The following is a 23,499-nucleotide window of genomic DNA, read 5'->3' as shown; positions in this document are numbered from 1 at the left end:
ACTATGACAGAAAAAAAAGCTCTGCGGTTCAGGGAATTTACAATTTTTGGAAGCTGAAATAAATTCTATTTTTCCAAACCAAATAAAATGTTGATAATCTCACAAATACAGCTGCCAGCATCAGTCCATTTCTTTCTGTAAGCAGTCCCAAGGAAATCATCATAATGTGACAATAAGAAATGCAGTCTTCAGAATTTCACCTAATGATGGCCTCTTCTGTTTCAGAAGCACAACACACATCAGAAACAAAATCACATATATATATTACTAGCAAGTGACTGAAATGAAAAACAGGCTTTGCTAATCATTACAAGGGTTCTGTGTTTTATTAAGAAATGTACTGTTCATTCTGTGCAAATTAAGGTGAAACATTTTTAGAGACACTAAGTCAGTTTGAAGGTTAACTAAAAATCAAGAGAATATTATATTTTTAGTGGTGGCTTAAGGCTTTATTTTTGTTTTTAATGCAAACCTGAAATCAGGTCTCTCTCAGCATACTGGATTCAAAGCCAGTATCACAATGAAATTAGCTTTTGTCCTGCATGTAAATTGGGTCACTCATTTTGAAAGCCTCATGCTGCATTGTCAATTGGAAGTCTTCAGTGTTTTTACTAACCATCACTTAATGGGATTATAAACAAAACAAACAAAAAAAAAAATCTACATTAAAAAAGAAGAATCAAAATAAATTAGCCTATGATTGGAAAGCTATGATTGTACCGAAATCCCAGACAGTCAGAAAACTACAAAGTGAATACATGCCTAGTTTTTATCTTGATAAATCCAGTTAGAATGCTTACTAGCATCTAATACCTAAATCAGACTTAAAATATCAATTGGCTTGGGAAAATAAAAAAGTATAGGAATTGGGACAGCTATTGCTATTATTAACAGCAGAGTTTTCTGTTAAGGAAAACTGTGACTCCAGACACAAGAAAAATGTAAAATTCAATGTAAGGCTGATTTTTATCTGGAAATAATCAGACTCAGATTCTTGACAGCTCCTGTCTTGATTTACCTATCAGTCCAGACAAAAGAAAGACAGGAGTATGTGTGTTTCTCTCTCTATGCAGAAAAAGGATATGATTTAATGAATTTAAGCATTCCCATGAGAACAAAATATATGCTTTGCAGAATTGCCATGCTTTTAGATGCTTATTTAACATAACTTTAAGGCAAGACCTGTAGTGCCAGAATTTTAAGAACTCCAGAAACTGTGATACACAAGGCAAGATTCAGCGGCTAAACATTTTATTTGAAAGTACTCTAAAGACCAAACACCTCAAGTTATTACTGCCAGGTGCTGTTCTTCTATACTCCCTTTGCTAGTATGTTTTGAGCTCTCCAAAGACTGAGTGTACTAACAGGTTGCTATATAAATTAACTACTGCATTAGTCCTTTGATATACTGGGAATTACTCCAATAACTAATCACATAAGACACTTTAAAAATATTGTATATTCACTACTTTAGTTTCTGGCCTGTTTGGAAGCAACTTTTTGTATTGAGAAATTTATTTTTTAAAAAAATATCTGCAATAGCAAGCTACCAAGCTTCACTACTGGGTGGTAACTAGTGAGATCTTGCTCCTGACTCTTCCTTCTGTGCACCTTCTTCCTTCAGGTTTCAACAGAAGCTCTTAAAAGCAAGCAGCACTTGAGACAATACCTTCAAGATAACACTGCCTCACTGCTGTTACTCACTATTCACAATACATTCATAGCACAAGAAATATCTTGTGGTATGAATGTACCCTACCAGGCAGTTCAGTTAGGTGTGCCTACATAGCAATGACTTCCAACATGACCAATCCTCCTCCTTTCACTAATTTGTACAGTTCCTTACCTTCTGCATGAGCCTTTACAATTTGGTTGTCACAAACAATCCAGAGGCCAAGGCACCCAATCTGGAACATCTGGCAATCTACTAACACAAATAATATGTGAGAACACAGCTTCCAGCCAAACCTGAAACAGCTTTCATGGGTTTTTATTTACAAAATAAAAGCATTTTACCTGGATGGTGGACTTAGCAGCCTTCAAAAAGCACCATAGACAGCAATTGTTAATAAGAGAGGACATCATCTGCACCAGATGGTAATCTCTATGTAAGGCAAAAAGAAGGTCAAAGAAGGAAGGAAACCAAGTCAAGACTAGGTCTCAGACCAGATCATTGGAGAGCTGCAAATGGAAGTAAAAGGCCTGGCTTTACACACTGTAGGTCATGCCATTTCTAAGTCAATGGACAAATGAACCAAATTTAGTTGTTTCAGCATTTTGAATAATTAATTTAAGGAACTAGAACGTAAAATCCATTTCCAGTAAGTAAAAGTGTCACATAAGTAGTGCCCTGCACTTCTGTCACACTTCGGTCACTGAAATATGCTTTGGCTTAAGACCCTGATATTCTCTCCCCAAGCACACAAGCATCCAGTTTCAAGTATACCTCTCTGATTTAAAACAACTTAAATGTAAATGTTATTCAATAAGTATTCTATACCTTTGAATCTGTCATAGTATGATTTGTTATTAAAATAAAAATGACCATCATCTCTGCATCAATAAGATCAATAAGTCCCCAAGAGTCATATTTTTTTCAGCACATAGAAATGACAGGTTTATCAAACAATATTTTGCTCCCTAATACATACCCTTTATTCACTGTTTTCTCAAAATAAATATCTCAGGCACCTATAGTTCTTGCAAAGATTTATTAGTTTATCTTCCATAGGCTGCTTCTAGTATGATTACTTTTCATATGGATGAGGATTAAGTAGTGAACACATTTGTTCAAATATCTCTACAGAGCCAATCATCTCCCTCAAAGTACAGATCAGCTTACATTATTTATATGTTAATGGTCAGGGTCACACTGCCAAGTGATTCCTAAATTCCTGCTCTCTAAAAGAAAAGAAAGCAAAAAAAAAAAAAAAGGAAAGAACCTTTAAATAATTCAGATATCATTGAAGAGAAATTGGAAGACTCGTTGGGCAAATATCAAAGCAATCTAAAGCTGGTACGTGTAGATGACATACTGCACAATGACATGAGCAGAGTTATTGTTTTGAGAACACTTCTACTTGCACCACAAAGTTTAACAGACCACTGACTGTGTGAAACATCTTCCATTTATGATTTTCTTCCTTCTATTTCTACCTACAGTATTTGTAATTCTGAACTTTCACCTAATGAATAATGTTTAGTGATTATTGCTCGACTTTAATGCCCTCCTCCCCTCCCACCCCCTGGCAATTTAACAAAATTAATACAAATTCAAATAGATACGTGCATTCAAGCCAGGTGCAAGAAACAAAGTTTTGCAAGATTGAACTGTTCAAAAGTCACGTACTTAACAAGAAGTGCATGCTTAACTTGTAAGACATCATGGTATAGTCCAACACCCAGAATTTAGACTTTTTTTTTTTTAAGACTACCAAGGAGCATAGAAATACTGCAATATGTGTTTAACAGCACCCCTATTAGCTGTAAGTTTAAATTTTACACACTAAAAAGTCACTGTTCAGGACTTTCCACTTAACCATTTTACTTTCCCATTCAATACCTTCAAGTTCTTCTCCCCTGAATGACCCAGTTACTGGCTCCAAGATCAAAGGCACATAGAGGCCAATATATTCATAGGCTCAGGCCAATAAGAGGTCTAACTTAAGCTTGTGAAACTCAAGGAATAATGCAGAATCTAAGCAAAGAACACATCTAAAAATGCACAGAAAATTTTCAGCAGTATGAGTACAAGCCACAAAAACGAGTGATTTCCTGCTTAAGTGACCATCAACGCTGATGAGATGCATAGTTTTCAAAAATAAAGAAAATCACTTACAGGATAATTCTTTCCTTTCCAAGTAGATCTCTTGGGACTCATGCCCAGGAACTCTGCTCTGTACGTACATCAAGTAAACAGTGTTTCTCTAAAAAATTTGAAATACTGGGACATCTCCTATCCTATAGTACTTTTATGCTGTACACCAATGTACAGAATTTTTTCCATAAACTATGTAGAACACCAAGACTCAAACTCTTCCACTTCTCTACATTTAAACCAATAATAATAGTTTCATGAAATTGCTCTAAACCTTCAGTTAAAATGGAACCTGTCCTCATACATACCAATTCAGTTGCGGGTTTTGCCTAGGCAAACACGCCACCTGTTTTCACTGTAAGTATGTGACTCCTTCTGAGTCAGCTTAGCTTTTTCTTGGATCCTAGGCCGTAAGTCCATAGTTAACACAAAATGATCTTCAAAGCCTAAATGGAGATAGCTGTTTCTCATAACTACTGACATTTTTTTTCATGAACAAAATAGAAAGGCCACTTGTCATCTTCAGTGCCACAAGTTCAGAGAACAGTGCACCTCATGAAGTCTCTCCGCTAAAGAGACTGTTTTCTCCTACTTTAGAGAATCATCCTAGAGTAGAAGATGTTAGAGGGCCTGTTTCACCACTTCTATGAGAAAATTGCTTGGTTTGACAACTTCTAGTCTTCCAAAAGGGGAAGAAAAAAAAACTTTGAAAATATCCCTCTCATGTTTTCCCTCTAATAATAAACTAAACAACATGGAAAATTGTGGGCTTGTTCTCCAAAATCTTTTCAATCACAATACTGACTAACACAAAAAAGGTTGAGTTAAGGAAATAAAAATCCCCAGAATGAAGTGAGTCGTATTTTAAAACGAGGTAACCAATTCCCTTTCTTAATTGTGCTGAAGCCTAGCTCACTATGGGGGACTAGAATAAGAATAGATACTTGCATCATCTCTCGAGAAGCCTTAATAATTCCTTTGTTTGCAGCAGCTCTGTGAAAATCGTGCAGCATAAAAGAGAATAATAATGAATCCTTGCTTTGAAATTGCACTTCTTACCAGCACAACTCAAAGCATTTTACAAAGAAACTAGTGTCAGTGTCATTCAGATGAGTAACTAACACTGAAAAAGAATTTCTTGCTCAAGGACGCAGGTCATACTCAACGCTATACTCAAAAAGCCACACTGTTCTGCAAAGAAGTTATTTCTTGTCTTTGTTATGACATTACTTCAGCCATGACTGACAAGTTTTCAAGTTATTGTGCTCTATCTCTAATATGCAGAAGTCACAGGAGTTTCAGGTGCATGTTAAAATAATAGCCGTGAATATAGGAGTCAAACTCAAATGGAGAAACAATGAATAGAAACGGTTGTTAAAATAGCAAAGGAGTGAAGTGACAGTGGGACTGATTTTCCCAGAAGAGCATCAGCTCTGAGCTCAGTTCATCCTCTCAGCTGATCCCATATGATTGGAGTGAAAACTGTATCATAAAGGATTCATATGGTTATAGCACAGGTTAAGACGTATTGTACCTTTCACCTAATAAAAGAAACATATAAGGAGAGAGCTTTTCAGATCAGCCCTCTTCCATATTTATTTCTACCCTTCAGGAACAGAGGCGTGGTGCTGCATTTGTTTGGCAGCTAAGTTCATAAAGCTGCATTAATGCATGTTCTCAAAGTGCTAAGAATATGACTAGAAGCTTCTCCACCAGACATTGTTGTCTGAATAACCACTGATCTCCCTGTCCATAGCTGCTCCTCAAGCTTCACATCAGATTTGTTATTTTGGCTTGTGGCTGTTTTTCCAGGTATGCAGGTCACGAAACTTTGAGCTACTGGAGTTTTGCCATGTTTTGCCCTCAGAGTTATGACTTGTCTCTTAGCTACTGTCTTGTCTCTGTCTGCCCCCACAAACATACATTTCAGGCTCTTCCCACTAGTATATTTAAACTGAAACTGATTTCCTGCAAAGGAACAGAATTCTAATCATGTGTGAAAGTATTGATTCACATAAGTGCCACCAGGCATCTTACCGGCCACTCCCATCCTGTCTCACACTCCAGTACAGAAAAAATATATTTAAAAAGCCTTTCTTCTGCTACAAACTTTTTTCCCCGTGAAGGGAGGGAAAGACTTCACATCTCTGAGGATTTAATGTGTGAACACAGAAATTTAGAAATAGTGTGACACATTCTGAGACTGTGAAACTCTACCTGCAAACTTCAAGATCCTTTCTATCAGTCAGTAGTGTCAGCTGGCACAAACTGGAGACCTATACCGACTCCTTATCCTCCCTATTCCTAAACTGACTGACCATTTTCTCTATAAAAGCATTAAATGGCCCATACTTTGAGAGATTTTTGCCACCCCATGTTTAGCCCAGAGTTTAGTCCCAAATAAGCCCTGTACTAGCATTAGCAATAATTTGGCTTGTCACTATTCACTTTATAAAGCCTCCAGATAAAATGCAGATTGTCTCCTGTATCCCTCCTAGTGTCTGCAGGAAGAGTAAAGCAACAGAGAGGAAGGAGAAAAAAAATGGCCCAAATTCCAGATACAGGGTAAATGCTGCAGTACAACTGCTAATCAATCAAACAAAAAAAAAATTATGGATTCTGGCTGAGAAGTTAACTGCCATTTTAAGGTATGCTTTGACAACAAACCTGAAAAACAAAACAGCCTGGACATCTTTCTTCCAAGAAAGAAAAAAGCACCAGCTATAGATTAGAAGAAGTCTTTTTTCAATCGAGTCCCTTGTTTACTATGCATCAATGAATACAAAAGATCATTGAGTGGTGTTAGGAGTTATAGATCATGTTAGAAAGCTCATGGACATAATGTGGTTTTTATTCCCTTGATATTTTTTGCCACAGCACATGACTCATGCAAAGTTGCCTAAGCTCATGCAGCAGCTTTACCCAAGCTCAAATAGTGACATCTCCACTTCACATTCATGCACACAACTAGTCTGTATGGTAAATTACACATTGATTGATCAGGGTACGTGCCAAGAAGAGGCCATAAGAAGATATAAATTACCCTTTGCTCTAATTTGTAATCATGCTGTCGAACAGCACTTTGCTGTACTACATAGACCGTATTGGCTTTAACTCACTCATTCAGTTACCAACTCATTTAGCAGCATTAAGCACAATGCAGGAGGATTAATGTGTTAATATTTCATGAAAATATGTGGCTAATTAGTAATTTATTGCTCTTGGGGATTGTTTCACCTCTGTGCCAGGCAGAGAGCAACACTTTCTAGGAATCATGCAACAGAGTGATACAGGACTCTGTGATGGTTTGGTGTGTGCAAGGCTGATGGACTGATCTCTGAGGAAGATGTCCTCTAATGACTTGTGGTAGTATATGCATATAGAAATAGACTATAAATGTGTATAGTATTTAAGCAGCATAAAGGCGATGAGCTACAAAAAACTCACACATTTTCTTATATACAACTGGCTACATGATTATTCACTAAATCACTCCCTGACGCTTGCCTGTCATAGGATGAAACCAAAAAAGGCCCCAGACTGCAGTTACAGAACCCACCTGTCACCCCAACCCTGGCAGAAATTACTGACAATGCATGTCAAGGATGCTGAGCAGAAATGACAACCCTTTCCTAAACCGTGTTTGAACACAGCTCAGTCACTTCACTAAACAGTAACTGAGCTGCTTCAGTAAGGAGCAGCTTAGAGCTGCAGGCTAAATTCATAAGCTAGGAGTACACAGGTTTTCCAGGACTTTCAGTACCACACTCCTTTACACAGACTGCTGAATTCACTTCAGCATGCGATGCTTCTCTGAAACAGATGACTTAGCAATCCTCTAGCTTTCTTCATAAGATGTTTTCACTTCCTTCTTCAAGCACTGTAAATCAGAGGTCTCCATTAATGTCATTACAAACAACACTTTCAGCCTGATCCCATTAACCAGCTCTGCATTCACATAAAGGATTGCTGAATGGTAGCATTCTATCAGGAAGAGCTTTAAAAAAAAAAGGCACATTTCTGTGTTTGTATGCAACACTAGTAGTAGGAAATACTCTCAGGCATTGAAATATACATATCCAGTATGCCTGAATTAATGTTGGAGGCTTTGTGTACATGCCAGAAATGATACAAGCAAGAAAGATGACTAGTAGGTAGTATTTGATTAGTATTGGCATAAAACATCACATTACCATTTGTTTCCTTCATGAAGCTCAAGACTTAAATGCAAGACTTCTAACTTAATATACGTACGCACAGGGAAAGTAAATATTCAATTTAGCACAAAAACAACAAAGTTACAATAAAAATAAGAAAATCACTGTTGCTTTGAAATGTAACTTGGAGTAAAAATATTTATGAAGTATTCCATAAAAAGAAAAACACGCTACCTGATGAAAAGCACAGTTTTAATCTCATCTGTTTATGCAAGATGCTTTAAAGTTATACTCTGAAAAAATATGCTGAAAATGTTACTCTATTCATGTCCCCGCACACACTATATATACACCATTATGACATTTGGATATATATTAGATGACGGTAACATCACTAATATTTCTTCAAAAATAAATTCAAGATAGAATAAAGTACAATATAGAATAACCACATTCAAAAAATCAGTATGTTCCATTTCATTTATATTACAGGGTTTGTTTTTTGCCTCATATTTGAGGCACATTTCTTTTTTGTCCTTGTGTCATAAAGCAGATATACTAACATGCACTGCAGTCCCTGAGGGAAAGAGGAAAACCTCAGAGGGAAATATGACCAAGTTTAACAACCCAAAGAAATACTTGCTCGAATGAGTTTACACCCTTTTTCCCCCCTCCCCTCCCTATTTTTCAGAAAGCTGTTAGACAGACTGTAGAGGGCTTTTCCTCCAACTTTCTTCTGAAAAGTGACCTCAAATAGCACAGTAATATTCATAGATATGACATTCAGTAATCAACAGTTTCTATCCCTACTTCCTCTTCAAAAAGAATACGTAGGTCCTTGTTATTCTGTATAACACCTTGAAACCACGATAACCTGACTTCACTCATGTATCAGCACTTCATGCGACCACTGAAGTTTGTTTACTGACACATCTCTTCCATACACTGGGCAGCCTGTCAACCTGAATGCTCACCTTTCCAAAGGCTGCAAAATCTCACTCATCATATTAAGAAAAAGCTGGCATCTGGTACATTCACAGGAATTCAGATGAAAGAGAAACTCTTCCCCCAGCACGTTACTATATTCACTTGATCTGCAGTCTGGAAATGCCGTGTGTCCTTGCATGCTACTTTAAAGTGTTTTCTCCTTCCTGCTTTAAAGTAATTCAGTTTGTCTTGCATGAACTTTTTTTTTTTTATGCAAGTTTGGCCTTATCAAGAGGGCTCAAGAAATACAGTGGAAAGTTCCCACAAGAAATTGTGAGATTTCAGCCACGTATTTTACATCATTACATCACTGTTGAAAATTATCACAGGGGAGACAGGATATATTTTTAACCAATTAGCAACCCACAGATAATGCTGTAGAAATTCAGCTTGCAGTCCTAAAATGTAGCAAAAAAAGTGATTTTGACATCAGCGCCCCTGAAATAGGTCCCAAAGCAAAGTTAATTTTTAAGTATTATCAAATTAGATGCTGATGCAGAATGCAGAACATGCCAGACATGGTATTTATTATTTTAATCCAACTACTCTCCAGAGAAAAAAAAAGCCTGGATAGTAAACTAGCTTTGTAGTTTATAAATTTAAATCGGAAAGGAAATAATACTTCCATCTACTCAATCCCTTTTAAACTCCTTTCACTTTTGCTCAATGATAACATATGTAGGACCCAGAATCAAAAAATTCATTTTACAGGTTGGATAATTTGTTTTCTCCTTGCAAAGCTGAGAAATTATTGGGAACACTTGTAGCACTGACCTATATTACTTGTTTAAACAATGCCCTCTAAAAATAGGCAAAATAATACAGTGGAAGCTTTTCTACATAGGATTATTTGAAAGTATCGCATTCATAAGAATATGAGAATGGGGCAAGGAAAAACACCAAAATTTCAATGATTTCAAAGTATTAAAGAGTAATTAATTTACAGGATGGCTAAAAATAAAATAAAATTTAAAAATAATTCAAGATAACAAAAGGTTTTGGCTTGGACTTCACAACTGAATTCATATCATAGTTAAGGAAGGCTAACAGATGACTTCTACACATGACCAAAAATTCATTACTCACTAATGAAAAAGAAAAAAAGTCATGCTAAACATGATTACTGCCCAATATAATTTTATAATATTAGTTATTCAGTATATTGGGCTTTGATACAAAGTGATATATATATATAGATATACACATACCTTGTCTTAATGACAATTTCACTTAGGATGAAAACCAAATTAGCTAGTTTTCCATGATGAGAAGCAGTATTTTCATTAGGAATTTGCTGCTTTATGTTTTCTAACTACATAAATGTTCTGATATAGTTCCCTCAGATTAAAACCGAACTGCAGTCTAAATTTTCTCATTGAACAGCATTAAGTTAACCTGAACAGTAATTTCTGTTTAACCTCTTGATGCTTTTTACTTTTCTGTACAAAGCAAAGCCAAAACAAGATAAATATTTGCATATACCATTAAAAGAGGTCTAAGGAACACCAGCATGAAAGCCATCTGCTAGATTAGCTAATCCATTTTTGACCTTCTTAGGCCATTTCTTCCCCTTTAGTTTTAATCAGTAAACTTCTTTCACAAAACCACAGAACGTTAGGGATTAGAAGGGACCTTGAAAGATTATCTAGTCCAATCCCCTGTCAGAGCAGGAATACCTAGATCAGGTCACACAGGAACATATCCTGGGGGAGTTTGAATGTCTCCAGAGGAAACTCCACAAGGCCCTGGGCAGTCCCCCTAGAGCTCTGTCACTCTCACCACAAAAAAGTTTCATCTCATATTTAAGCAAAACCTCCTACATTCCAGCTTGCACCCACTGCCCCTTGTCCTGTCAATAGATGTCACTGATAAGAGCCTGGCTCCAACTTCCTGACACTCACCCCTTACATATTTATAAAGATGAGGGCACCCCTCAGTCTCCTCTTCAAGTTAAAGAGACCCAGCTCCCTCAGCCTGTCCTCATAAGGGAGATGCTAGAAAACTATTCCTGCAAAACAGAAATCTTAAAAACTTCAAGCACCTATGACAAAAGTATTTGTATGCCACACTATCATACCTGAAAACATGATTCTTCCAGAGCTCTCAGTTTGCTTTCTAACACAGGGAAACAAATGCAACCAACTCTTACTGCTAACCCTACCTGGGGGGAAATATATAACCTAGCTGCAGCACACAGTGTAGTCTTAAACCAGGAGTTCAAAGCATGTGTTCAGACTTAAATCCTTAATTAGAAGCCCAATTACTGTCAGGGAAGGGTGTTGGCTTCAGTGTGAATTACAAAATTAGTAAGGTCTGGAAACAAATGTTTTGCTAGCTTGTGTGCACAAGGCTTTTTTGATTATTATTTTTTTTAAATACATGAAAGAGTGCACCAGATGAGGCAGTCAGTATTACAGCTCTGTATTTATAGCCATCTCACTTTATTATGCCGTAAATAATACCACTGCAGAAATAATCAATGGTTTATTTGCATTGAGCTGCACTTCTCAGTGAGATAATACAACAGGAAAATATCCTCCCTGCTTCATGCAGCTTGACTCTTACAGGAGAAGCCATTATCGTGGAGAATTCAGAAGTATTTCCTTAGCGGTTTATCCTCAAGATATAATCATGAGTCTTGGTGAATAAGTTTAACACCACAACTACGGGTGCTATAATTGTTGAATAAGGCACAGACATAAACCCCTAATGTATGGAGCTGTCAATATTCCAGCTCACATCTTGACTTAAAAGCTAATAGTGCTCTTTTATGGCCTTCGTACTGTCCTGCACTTGGAAGGAATCATCCACTTACTTTTCCAGAAGCTAAGGAATATAGATTAAACTCTGAGGAAAACAGATTAAACTCTCCTTTCACACTAGATTTCCGGACCACCTAGATAGTCAAAGTGCCTTCATGGACACTTAGAAAATCTGGAATTGAGTATTCTTCAAAGTCAACTGGATTGGATTGTAATATGATTTGGAAAGCAGCTGTGGAACCAACCACCCCATAATTCCAATCATAATTCTGGTCAAAACAAAGCAACAGCAAAAATAAGTGAAATAATAATTCACGCCACACTTCAGTATATTCTACTAGAAAAATCATATCATTAAATACATTTTATGAGTGCTTATGAAGAAAATAAATACCCTGGGGTGGAACACAAGAGAAAGACTTAGTCCAAAATATACACTGCATTTTATATACACAGCAAACTTAAAAAGGCTGCTACATCAGCTTCTGCAAATTCCATGAATTTTATGTGCTTTCTGTTACTAAACAAAATAAAAGCACCAAAGAATATGCGGTGCTAAAGTTTATACAGGCTACAGATAAAACATCTTGCCTCAACCACTACAGCACTAACTGGTGGCTATTGGATCTCCTGCTGTTGATCTACAAAAACAGTAACAAGAATAATACTGAAGTATAGAGGCTACATCCCTGATTTAAATTTAGATTATTAAAGCATTTAAATAATCTCCCCTTCCTTTAATCCAGCCAAAGTTCTACTGAGAAGCCACCTGTGTGGATAGCACTCATTTATAAAAAGTGTGGGTGAATGAATGTTAAATTTAGTTCACCAGATATCTGACTGAAGCAAATCTCTGCATCATCTGGGCTGTCTTCAGTACTGGGCACTAGAAAGCTCAAGAGCATGAAAAGAGTCTCGTTCCTGCACAACAAACCAAACATGGCTGAAGTCCACTGATGTTGAAATTTGCATTGCCACTTTCAATACTCAAGTATTTTGTGGTAAAATGTCTTCTATCTCCAACAGTTTTGAGATAGGAAGTTTCACTACCATTACATGCTTTGAAAAAAAATAATATTAATAGTTCCATTAAATTATAATAAAATAAATACAGTGAATGCATGCATACATTAAAAAATGGGTATAAAAGATTTTTACTCACGATTTTCAACTTTTTGAGTTTTAAATTGTATTTGTTGTACTTGTTTCATTAAAACACACATTTTAATTTTGCAGAGTATGCATTGTATGACAAATGTCATACATTGTCCTTTAAGTCCTTTCCTTCTTTGCCAATTCCCTTAAACCGTATGCAATAGAAGTGAGATATATTAAGTTTCATCTTGCCAGGAAGAGCCCTTGCTCACAGGTATAGATGTGTAGGTTGAAAGGAAGAAATAGGATTGTCTCAGCACTCTTCCTTATCTCATGCAGCCAGAGCTACAGTTAAGATGATTTTGGAAGTATTTTTGTTAAAAAAAATAAAAAAATAAAAAATATATATATTAAAGGCTGAAACAGACTTTGTGGATTGCTGTGGGTTTGATTTTTTATTTTTTTTTCTTTACCGAGCTGTTCTGGAAATGCTACAACATAACATGCCTCAGGTTTGCATATCATGATGAGCTATGCAAAAGGTTTTCTTTAAGTAGTTCTTTCTTCAAGGGAACAAAACCAAGGTTGGGTAATGCTTGGGCACCTGTTTCTTCTGTCACAGTCAACAACTGCAGGTGTCAGTGTGGCACTGGTAATACCAGCTGCTGGTTTCTCAATAAGGAGATGCACACAGGAGACAAAACAGAATAGACCAAAGACAAAAGCTGACTAAAGCTTTAATTCAATCTTTATGTGCTTCCTGTGATAGTTCTCAAAAAGACATGTAAATAGTTGGGGCATCAGTAGTCTGAAAACAAGAGATGCTACCAGTGTTAAGCTACCGGCTATATTAGCAGAGCATAGCTGCCAACCAAGACAAATGATTCTTCCCCTTTGTTCATCACTTACAAGAACAGGTCTGAAGTGCCATGGAGTGAAATGAGCTGACAGTCTGGAGCAGCTCCAGTGCAGAGCCACCAAAATGATTTGGGGGCTGGAGCACATGACACAAAAGGAAATGCTGAGAGAACTCAGCCCTTGTTCAGCCCTGAGAAGACAAAGCTGAGAAAAAAACTGGTGTCTACATCTATATGTTACATGTTGGGATGACACATGTTGGGATGGAGTCAGATTCTTCTTTAAGGTGCATGGTGTTATGACAAAGGGCATACCTTGAAACATATTAAATTTCCTAGAGAGGTTATGGAATCTCTATCTTCGGAGACACTCAAAAGTAGACAACAGAGGCTTGAGCATTGCTGCCTGATGAGACCTGCTTTGAGCACTGTGTTGGACTACATGACTGCCAGAGGTTCCTTCCTACCTAAATTATAATTCTGTGCAGCTTTCTAACAAAAAACATAGACACACCAATGGGAGTGGTGAAGGAAATCACTATCTAGTAAAAGGAAATACAAGAGAAAGCAAAAATGTTTGATTGGGAAGGTGGGAAATACAGACACATTACCAAAGATGATGTAGGACAAGAAAATTTATGTATAACGCAACGTTTAAATTTACAGAAACTAAGGAAGAATAAGAGGCATGAGTTACCACCAAAATGAGCAGATTATTAACAAACTGTCCAAAGACAGTACTTCTCAAATAGAAGTGCAGTTAACAGCTTCAGTGCCCAATAGGGAAAAAAGAAAATAGCCATTGGCCACATGGCTAAAAACTACATTCAACAGAGCTTCTGTAAAGCATTTGAATGAATTCTGTGACCAGGCAATTTTGACAGTCTTCTGTCAAAAATGTATTTTACATGCATTAACATTGTTCCTTTAAACTTTTGTTTTTCTATAAAATAATTCACAGTTTTCAATTTGGGGATAAGACAGGACATTGTAAAATTCTGATATATTCAATATGTTTAATACTCATTTTTAGATTTTCTTCTTTCGTTTTTGCTTCATTTGCCAGGGAGTATAAAGGAAGGAGCACTGTGTAGGTATACTTACTTCACTTTCGTTTTCTCTGCACATTATTTTTTGTCAATCTATACCTCTCCATAGCTTATTGCACTTCTTCAAATGAAAAATAATAATATCAGTCAGTAAGAAAAGTAGTTAACAGGAAAAAATATCAGTGAGGAAGAAGAAAGAATTAACCACAATATAAGAAGATATCTTTCTAAAGCATTTTTCATCTGAATATAGTTTCAAAACACTGTTTTTTAAAATGTCCTATTTTTTAACATTTTTCTCAACCATTTCTAATTTAGCTTCCTGAGACAAAAGCATTTGCTGTCATACTGTGAGTTTGTCTGTTTATCCCTTATGCACAGCATGGTTTGGATCTATCAGCCAATTTCAGCCATATTTGAGAAAAGCAATTAGGGGATCAGCTCCTACAGCACCTGTACATGACATATGGATCCAAAGCCAATGAAGCTATAGGTCCTTGGCCTCTGAGGAGCTGTGATGCAGTGCATTCTGCTGAGTGGTGGTCAATGGGCAGCAGCCAGCTTGCCTGTCAGTACGCTTACAGAAAGCAGTGAAGGTTCACCTTCTATTTATTTCCGGCCAGCCATAAAATAATGAAGAGCTGGGGTACAAGGTCCTGGACTGGCCCATAGTTTGGGAGTGAAATTCTGCTTCCTCAACTCCCACTAATCAGCCTAAATACCCCAAATATCCAATAAAATACTCCAAATACCCAAGTTGAATGGCTGTGGCTTAGCCACTCTCTATGACCACAAATCATTATCTATGAGACTGTCTCCCAAATTTTGGGAAGAAAATTTACCAAAAAAAAAAAAAAAAAAACATTCATAACTGGAATGTCTGCTGTCTATACACAGTATGTCGTATGCAGTCTTATCGTTTGTTAAGTTATGTAGCTTGAATCTTTACATTCCCTAGACATATGAAATTGTGCTTATATTATGCAGCAGCACTGCAAATCTGCTTCCTTTACAATTTACTGTAGGGCTTTAACAGTGTTATCAGAAAATTTAAGTCTGCCTGGATTTCAGTTAGACCATATCTACTTCTGCAAATGTTATTACTAGGATGTGTAAGATTATACAATCAAGCCCATTATAATTACATTGGAGAATAATAGCACTCTGCAATTTCAATGCCAATAGCATTTCAAAAGCATCCATAATAAATTTCTAGACGTAATCCAACTGATTTCCTGTCTTTGAAATCGGATTTTCTTCTTTTCTGAAGGTGAAAAACCTATTTCCATTTCCAAAGCTCAAAACTGAGTTAGACTGCAATTTTAATGTAATTTGTTTTGTTAGTATAATTAAATCAATAACTATCTTTCAATAAATACATTAACAATGCAAAATGAGAGATTCATTAACATTTTAATCCCCAATTATGTTATTCCAGCCACCAAATTTCTTCCCCTTCTAAGGCATCTAAGAGGAAAACATATTCAATTGCATTTAAAAATGCCTTGAGGGCAGTCATAAGTACTAGGGATCCTATTGACAAAAGCAGAACCTTTCTGTATAGCCATTTCTTTTGAGATGCTGTTTATTAAGTGACTCCAGTAGGACTACCGCATTAATTACTTGTTAATTCTAGTCTTCTTTTGATGTTCTCCCCACTCCCTGTCTTTCTGAATTCTCGTTATCATGGGCCAACCATTTTCCCACATGAGGAGACCTCCATAAGGAGGATCAGGAAAGAAAACCTTCAACCACAAGACTTTCAGACAATTTCAGGGATATATGTGCTCATTCATCCTGGAGATTTTTTCTTTCAGTATTAGTGACCTGAGCATTTTGCAGCAGCAAAAACTTAAAATAAAAATACATGCAACTTCTCTGCACAAATAAGTCTGAAAGAATCAACCAGACTTAGACAAGAAATCCAAAAAGCAAAAGGCAGGTATGAAGACCTCAGATTTTCTGAAGTCTAGGTATGATTCATTATTTGGAAATGAATAGTATAAGCAAGATTGGCTACCTGGTGAAGCTTTTGTTTTACAGAGAATGCACTGAAAGTTATATCAACTATCTCACATAAGTTCAACCTCAATGTTGATCTAGAATACATAATAGGGCTTATTCTATTGAAGGCATAGTTCTGCCAGTATTGACTTTTTAATGATTTGTCTTATTATTAATAATTAAAGGAAAGCTTCAATATTTGTAGCTACTGCTAACACTAAAATCCCTTTTTAATCGATGAAGGTCTATACAGAGATCATTTCTACTGACAAATCACTCTGATTCTCATAGCACTTTATACAAAATTTTTCATCATTTTTTGATACGGTTATATTGGATTGCTTTATGATTTGCTTTGCAATCTACAAACTGCTGCAGTAAAGATAAAAGGGATTATTAGGGTCATTGGGCAAAACAGCAGTTTCATGATCTGACAGTGTACTGATCTCAAAAAGGTCTCTTTTTTAAAAGAAAAAATATGAGTTCCCTGTTATAGAATATTAGTGAAAATAAAAAATATTTCTCCAGCAATTTTTATGGTTTTAACTGTCCTTCCTTTAAAACAAACAGAAAATATTTGGATCTAAAGTTCCAAAGTGCCTTTGGATATCTGCCTAGGTTCCTGGCTCTGCGCCTGTTCCTGCCTTCTGCGCTGCTTTAAATAATTCAAAATACTACAAGGAACTGAGCATGCTAAGGAACTCCTTTTTAATGGTAAATATTGCCGATAATTTAAAATATTAAGAAATAAATAGAAACAGGATATTTCAGTCCTTTAAGGCATGCAGTATGCCTAGAATTTTCATTTAGTTAACATAGAAATACAATTTCTGTGATAAGTTTTATTCTGAGCCATTTTAGTAGTTTTTGCACTTTCGCAAAAGTTTTGTAATATGCAGACCAAGAATTCCTCTCTTTCCTCTCCCTCTCAGATACGTGCCATACAACTACAGCATTGACAGTATTGTTATCACAGTTATCATCTGCATTTTGGTGACATATAGACTGCAGTCATCAATGAGGTTCTTAACTGTGGTAGTGACTGTGCAACCATGTGCAACCATGGAGGACTATTTTACATAAGCACTAGAAGTGGTCAAACTCATAGTAACTATTATGAAGAAGCCTATTCCTAACAGCTCTTCTGTAAGTCAGAAGGGTTTAATCATCAGAGTAATAGAAAGTTTTCATTTTGCCTTGACTCAACATTTATATGACACACTCCTACATTTCCACAAAGTTGTGTGGGATCTGTATAATGCTGCTCATCATATGAGTTTGCTCTATGGGGCAAAACCATAAAGTGTTAAGGTTCTCCTGATGTATCCTACAGGTATCAAAGAGTAGATGACAGTGAAATGTGAAAGCTATTCTGAAAAAAAAAATGCTACCACAACGGAAGAATGATGTATTCTCCACAATACTATGAGCTATGACAGGAGCTCTTTAAGCACAGACTAATCTCAGAATGACAAAAAATAATAGTTTCTTAGAAGGTTATAGAGCTATTTTATTATTATTATTATTATTATTATTATTAATATTATTATTTACAGGAAAGCACTTAATTCTTTGTAAAAAAATATTTTGAAGATAGCTTCAGCTTATGAGTAAATTTATACTCTGGGAGTGTGATTTATTTTAATAAATGAAGGGGGGGGGCTTCTTCCTATAAATTGCAATTATACTGAGTGCAGGCAGCAACATACTCTCACTTCAAATTACTCTGTTATTCAAAGCTGTTTATGGTCTTCAGTCTGAGGACATTCACATACTAAGCATGTTATAACTGTAAGATTTTCTGCAGTATGAATAACTCTACACCGGACATTACCACTTTTTTATATGAAAGGTAAATGTTTCTCCTAATTTGCAACACACTTGAGTATTAGATTAAAACCATGTCCAGTTCATGTCTATCTACAACCTACCCCTAGTCACCTTTCTAATTTTTAACAGCTGCTATAACGGATTATGTGTTATATCATGTTCCTAACCTCTATTACTTTCAGCTGTGGAGTTGGGCATTTTCATCAATGTTTTACTTTTTAATTCAACTGCATGACTTGAGTGAGTTTCTTAGCCTGTACCCTTCATTTTAACTCTGAAAGCAAAAGGTATAAAAGGGATTTTAGGAAGGGATTAAAGTATTTAGTCTTCCAGAGAGCACTAAAGGTTATTTATCACCTTAACTCATGTGCAACTCAAACATCTATAAATCTCTCACCATGTCCCAAAGTACTAATAGTGACAGTAGGCAAAATTAAAAAACACCCAAACTACTTCAGAACATTTTATGTCAAACTGTATGGAATGCAATGTCAAATTTCTCATCTAATATTTTTTCCATGTTGACACTAAACTAAAATGGCACCACAATCCAAACAAAACTTTCAACACAGATCTTGACATACCAGACAGTTCCAGGCCTGTAAAAGCTATTTCTTCAAAATTATACATATATAAATATTACATCTTTGTCTTTTTGAGGCAAGGTGTGAAGTTTTTACTATATGGAGAGCATAATTCATACAGAAAATTCATGTTGCGGTTTAGCAGTGTTTTTACTTCATGCCTGTTAGCTTCTCCACGTTTTCTGAAATTCATCCTTACGAGTTACAGTACAATTATTCTTGCAGGAGATATAGTGCAGCCAATGAAATCAAATACTATGCCCTGAAATTAATTTTGTACTTCCAGTGGTGGCTATTCTGCAGAAATCTTTGCTTAACAATGTTATTTCCTCTCCTACCACAGAATTTATTCTTTTCATGCATATTCAAAACTTGCTACTAGAAGTAGAACTAGTAGAGACATTCTGAAGAAAATAGGTTGCTTAGCTAAAAAATAAGGAATTAAAGCATTTGACTAACATCAGAATTGCACTGAGAGTTGTATTACTAACTTCAACCTGAATTAGCTCCTTCTACAAATGCAAGGAAGTTTACCTGTCAAGGCTTTTTCCCCTCCTTTAGTTCTCAATGTTTTTAAAACAGTGGATAAAATTCAGCCAGACATTTCAAATCTCAGTAGTTAAGAAGCTGAGATATTCACTGACAAATAACATACATATAGCTGTATTATTTACTAGCTGGAAAATATGCACCAGACATGGCTGAAAAAAACTTGCACTGGAGCAAGATGACCAATGCACAACTGCTTGAGGTCCCTTCCAGCCCAGTGTTTCTTTGATTACATATGACTGTGCCATACACGCATAATTTTAAGAAAACTTTATCACCTAAGCCTGTCATTACAGCTTTTGTTTGTTGCTGTAGCTGCTGAAAGGTTTCAAGTTAGCATTAAGGGCTAAGTTCTCTGTTACATGGAGGGTGGTCTTGTTCCACTTCAGGAATACAACAAGAATGATTTCTATGCCCCTGTCTGGGCACTGGTGAGGCCAGGGGCTCCATGGGGACAGCAGGGCAGGGCCCCACAGCCAGGGCCCATCCCACTACCCCAGCCAGGAGCCAGGCAGCTGGGGGCACTGGGGCAGCTCCAGGCCCAGGCATTGGGCCTCCCTCTGGGGATGGGGCCAGGCCAAGGCCAGGCCGGCACGTGGGGCTGCAGGGCTGTGGGGAGATGGGGACCTGCCCTGACACAGGCTCTGGGGGCTAAAATGGTGTCCTGAGCTATGGATAGGGTCAGGGGAGACCCAGAGGAGCAAGCAAGGACTGTCAGGGTTGTTGGTACCCTCAGGGAAAGGACAACCCCTGATAAAGCAAGAACAGCTACACAACAGCTGAACTTTGAGAATGCATTGCGTGATTTATAAACATACCAATTTTTTTTCAAGAATCACCAGATGCTTTTTGGTACTTCTTTGTTGCCTTTAGACTACTTGCTTTTTCCTTCACTGAAGAGCCATTTGGATGTCAGTCCCATTTTCAGCCTTACTTCTGCTTGTGTTCTTGTTTGGTTTCTGCTCTTTCTCTTGCTCATCCTACCTCACAGTTTTTTCAAGAGCTGCATGGAGGAAGCCACTGGCTATGCACAAGATGTTAGTTTCATTTTATGTGTTATTAAAAAACAGCATCGCATGCAAGCAGGTACTAATCTTGGCATCCTACATTTCTCCCCCTAGAGAAGCAGAATAATAAAAAGTAGAGATGAAAGCAATCCTGAGAGATTACTTAGGAGAGATTACTTGTATCCCAAGACTGAATCAGTAACATCCAAACCATCTTTGACACATTAATCTATTTTACTAATATTTTTTTCTCATTCTCATCAATTAAACACTTATCTTCATAATCAAAGCTTCTAGGTGGAAAATGGGACATGCAGTCCTACATTATGACACAGCTGTGCTTTGCAGGCCAGAGATCATTAATCATATACATCTTCATGCTTCAAGAGAAAAGAAAGAGAGATTATCGGCCCCTATGTGTCCAGACTCCAACTTATACCTCAGAGTATGAAGAAAGCTGAAAGAAAGATGTGAAACTATCTGAGTTCTCAATAACGAAAAGAGAAAAAAAATGCGATGAGTCCTCAGATACACCAAAAACAAAGTCCAGCCATAAAGTTCACCAAATACATGCTGTCTTTATCTATGGAAATATTAGATAACCACCCTGTAACACACCAGTATGTTTATTGTAATGGATGAGATGCTTAAGAGAGCAAAACATATTCCACCATTGGTCTCTGGTACTTTAATAATGTAAGGCACAAAAAGGCACAAAACAACCAAGGATTCTTTCAGGGAAATTCTGAGACAATAGCACTAATCTAAGGGGATTTTTTTTTCTTCTAAGGTTTCAGTGTTAAAGGGAAGAACACAAGGGGATCTAGACAAGAACAGTATCTGGAAGAGTATTTCACAGTGCTCCTGAAGTCCAAATAGCGCTAGATTCGAAGTCTGCAACAGACCCACTGTATTTTCCTTAAAGTGGAAAGTTGCCAACGTGTTTGTGACTCACGTTACCATGTCAGGTGACGACTACTCCCATGAATCAAGGTACACACTTGTCTATGCATGCAGAATCACAGCTTTAAATTATAAGAATGTAACTAAATATCAGAAAAAATGAATTTGATGATAATTAACTTCCCATTTCTTCCAGAATGGAAAGAAGTATGCCAATCTTGCAGTAAAGACAGAACTTTCAACCACTTGGGTTCTATCATTAAACAAAATACAGTCTTTCCATGGGATCTCTGCTTACAATTCATAAAGCTTATAAAAAGACAGCTGCAAGACTCTGTCATTAAATTATATGTATTACTTCTTACATTATATGTATAACCTCTTTGGTTTAATGTCTAAGATAATCCAGATTCAAGTTAGGCAGTTCATTTAGCTGGACATGATCTATGCTACCTAGTGCAGACCTAATGCATCTAATGCATCTCACCAAGACCTAAAGTTTTTGTTGCCTGTCATACCTCATTTCATGCTTAGGTACTAAATCCTTTGATGAGAGATCATTATTTGTTTTTGCCTATATAGTTTGTAGAAAGGTGGAATTCTAGTCCGTGATAGAATCATCTATCTGCCAGGAAACAGCAAATAATGAAAATAACATCTGATATACTTGATTTGACTTGGAGATCTCTCTCAAGTCACTTTCTCCATGTACTTTTTATTCAGTAACACAATGCTCTTTGGCTTCTGAACACTACAATATGTTTTATACTTTATTTTAAACAAACTTTGTTCATAGATTAGTTATATAATGTTTGTATCCTTGAACAGCAAAACACAGTGGAGATCCTAAGTATTATTTATAGTTTTTTTAATCATGAGTTTTTATTTTATTGTTCCAAATTCCATAAAGACTTCCACACTGCCAATACATTAAATATATTCTTGACAGTTTCTGTTTACTGTCTGAATTTCATGGGATGTAGCTAAATCCATAAGTGTGAACATTAACATTTTCTCAAATACTTAGACAGAAAACAACTTCAAAAAGGAAAGTATCTGGGGACATCATTCATGTGCAACCATCAGACAAGGGCTAGTGCTGTCTATGATCCAAGGCCCCATTTGGTTCAGTATAGATGTGTGACCTGTGGTCAGTCTGGTGAGAAAACAGTTGAGACTAGAGAAAGTTTGTTTACTTACTTGAGAAAGTAAGTAAACAAAAAGCTGTGTGAGGTAAGAAGAATACAAACAGAAAAAAAAAAAGTCTAAGCGTAGATATGGGCACAGCAGCATGAGGACTCAAGGTGAAAAATACTGATGCTAGAAGGTCTAAAAACCTAAAACAATGAGGAATCAGAAGATGGCATATCAGCAACATCAAGGATCAGCTGAATCTAAAGAGCAAAGATAGTTGACCTCTCCTCACCTGATGTACAACTACCTGTCCAGCAAGGACTTGTCAGATGTCTCATCAGAGTGGTGATCATGTCCAGTAATATTAACTGGACATGATATTAATACCAAATTAATATCTCAGTCCATCAATATTAACCCTTAGCCTACCAGCTCACTAGTCCTTGCTATGCTATGTGCTTACCAATAAATAATTGCTCTGTACTCTGTAGCTGTGCAAATTCTGTGCTTCTTGCTCACAGTAAAATGAGAAAAAGGAATAAAAGTTGCCAGAGCAAAGTGAATCAGAGAAATGGGGTTATAAATACAATAGTTGGCTTTAAAAATAAAATAAATAATAATAATGGTTGCAGTACCATAAGGCTATTATGTTCTGACGGCATTTTCATACACAAAATACTGCAAGGAGCCTTTATACATTCACAATGAAGTGATTATTATGAAATATGTAGTCTCCTGGAGTCATTGTGCTGGTATATATTCCA

General features: G+C 36.6%; 1 long non-coding RNA gene across 1 annotated transcript in view; it reads right to left on the bottom strand.

The window, feature by feature from the left end:
• Nucleotides 1–11,098, bottom strand: part of LOC137856166 (uncharacterized) — a 91,346-nt gene extending 80,248 nt beyond the window's left edge. Inside the window, exon 1 of the long non-coding RNA XR_011096244.1 lies at nt 11,039–11,098. This is a non-coding gene — a long non-coding RNA (uncharacterized lncRNA). The remainder of the gene's footprint in view (nt 1–11,038) is intronic.
• Nucleotides 11,099–23,499: the final 12,401 nt, after the last annotated feature.

This window comes from Anas acuta, chromosome 4 (genome assembly GCF_963932015.1).
Source record: "Anas acuta chromosome 4, bAnaAcu1.1, whole genome shotgun sequence".
Classification (NCBI taxonomy): Eukaryota; Metazoa; Chordata; class Aves; order Anseriformes; family Anatidae; genus Anas; species Anas acuta.
The sequence above is the reverse complement of the archived record's forward strand: the minus strand, read 5'-3'. Positions and strand labels throughout refer to the sequence as shown.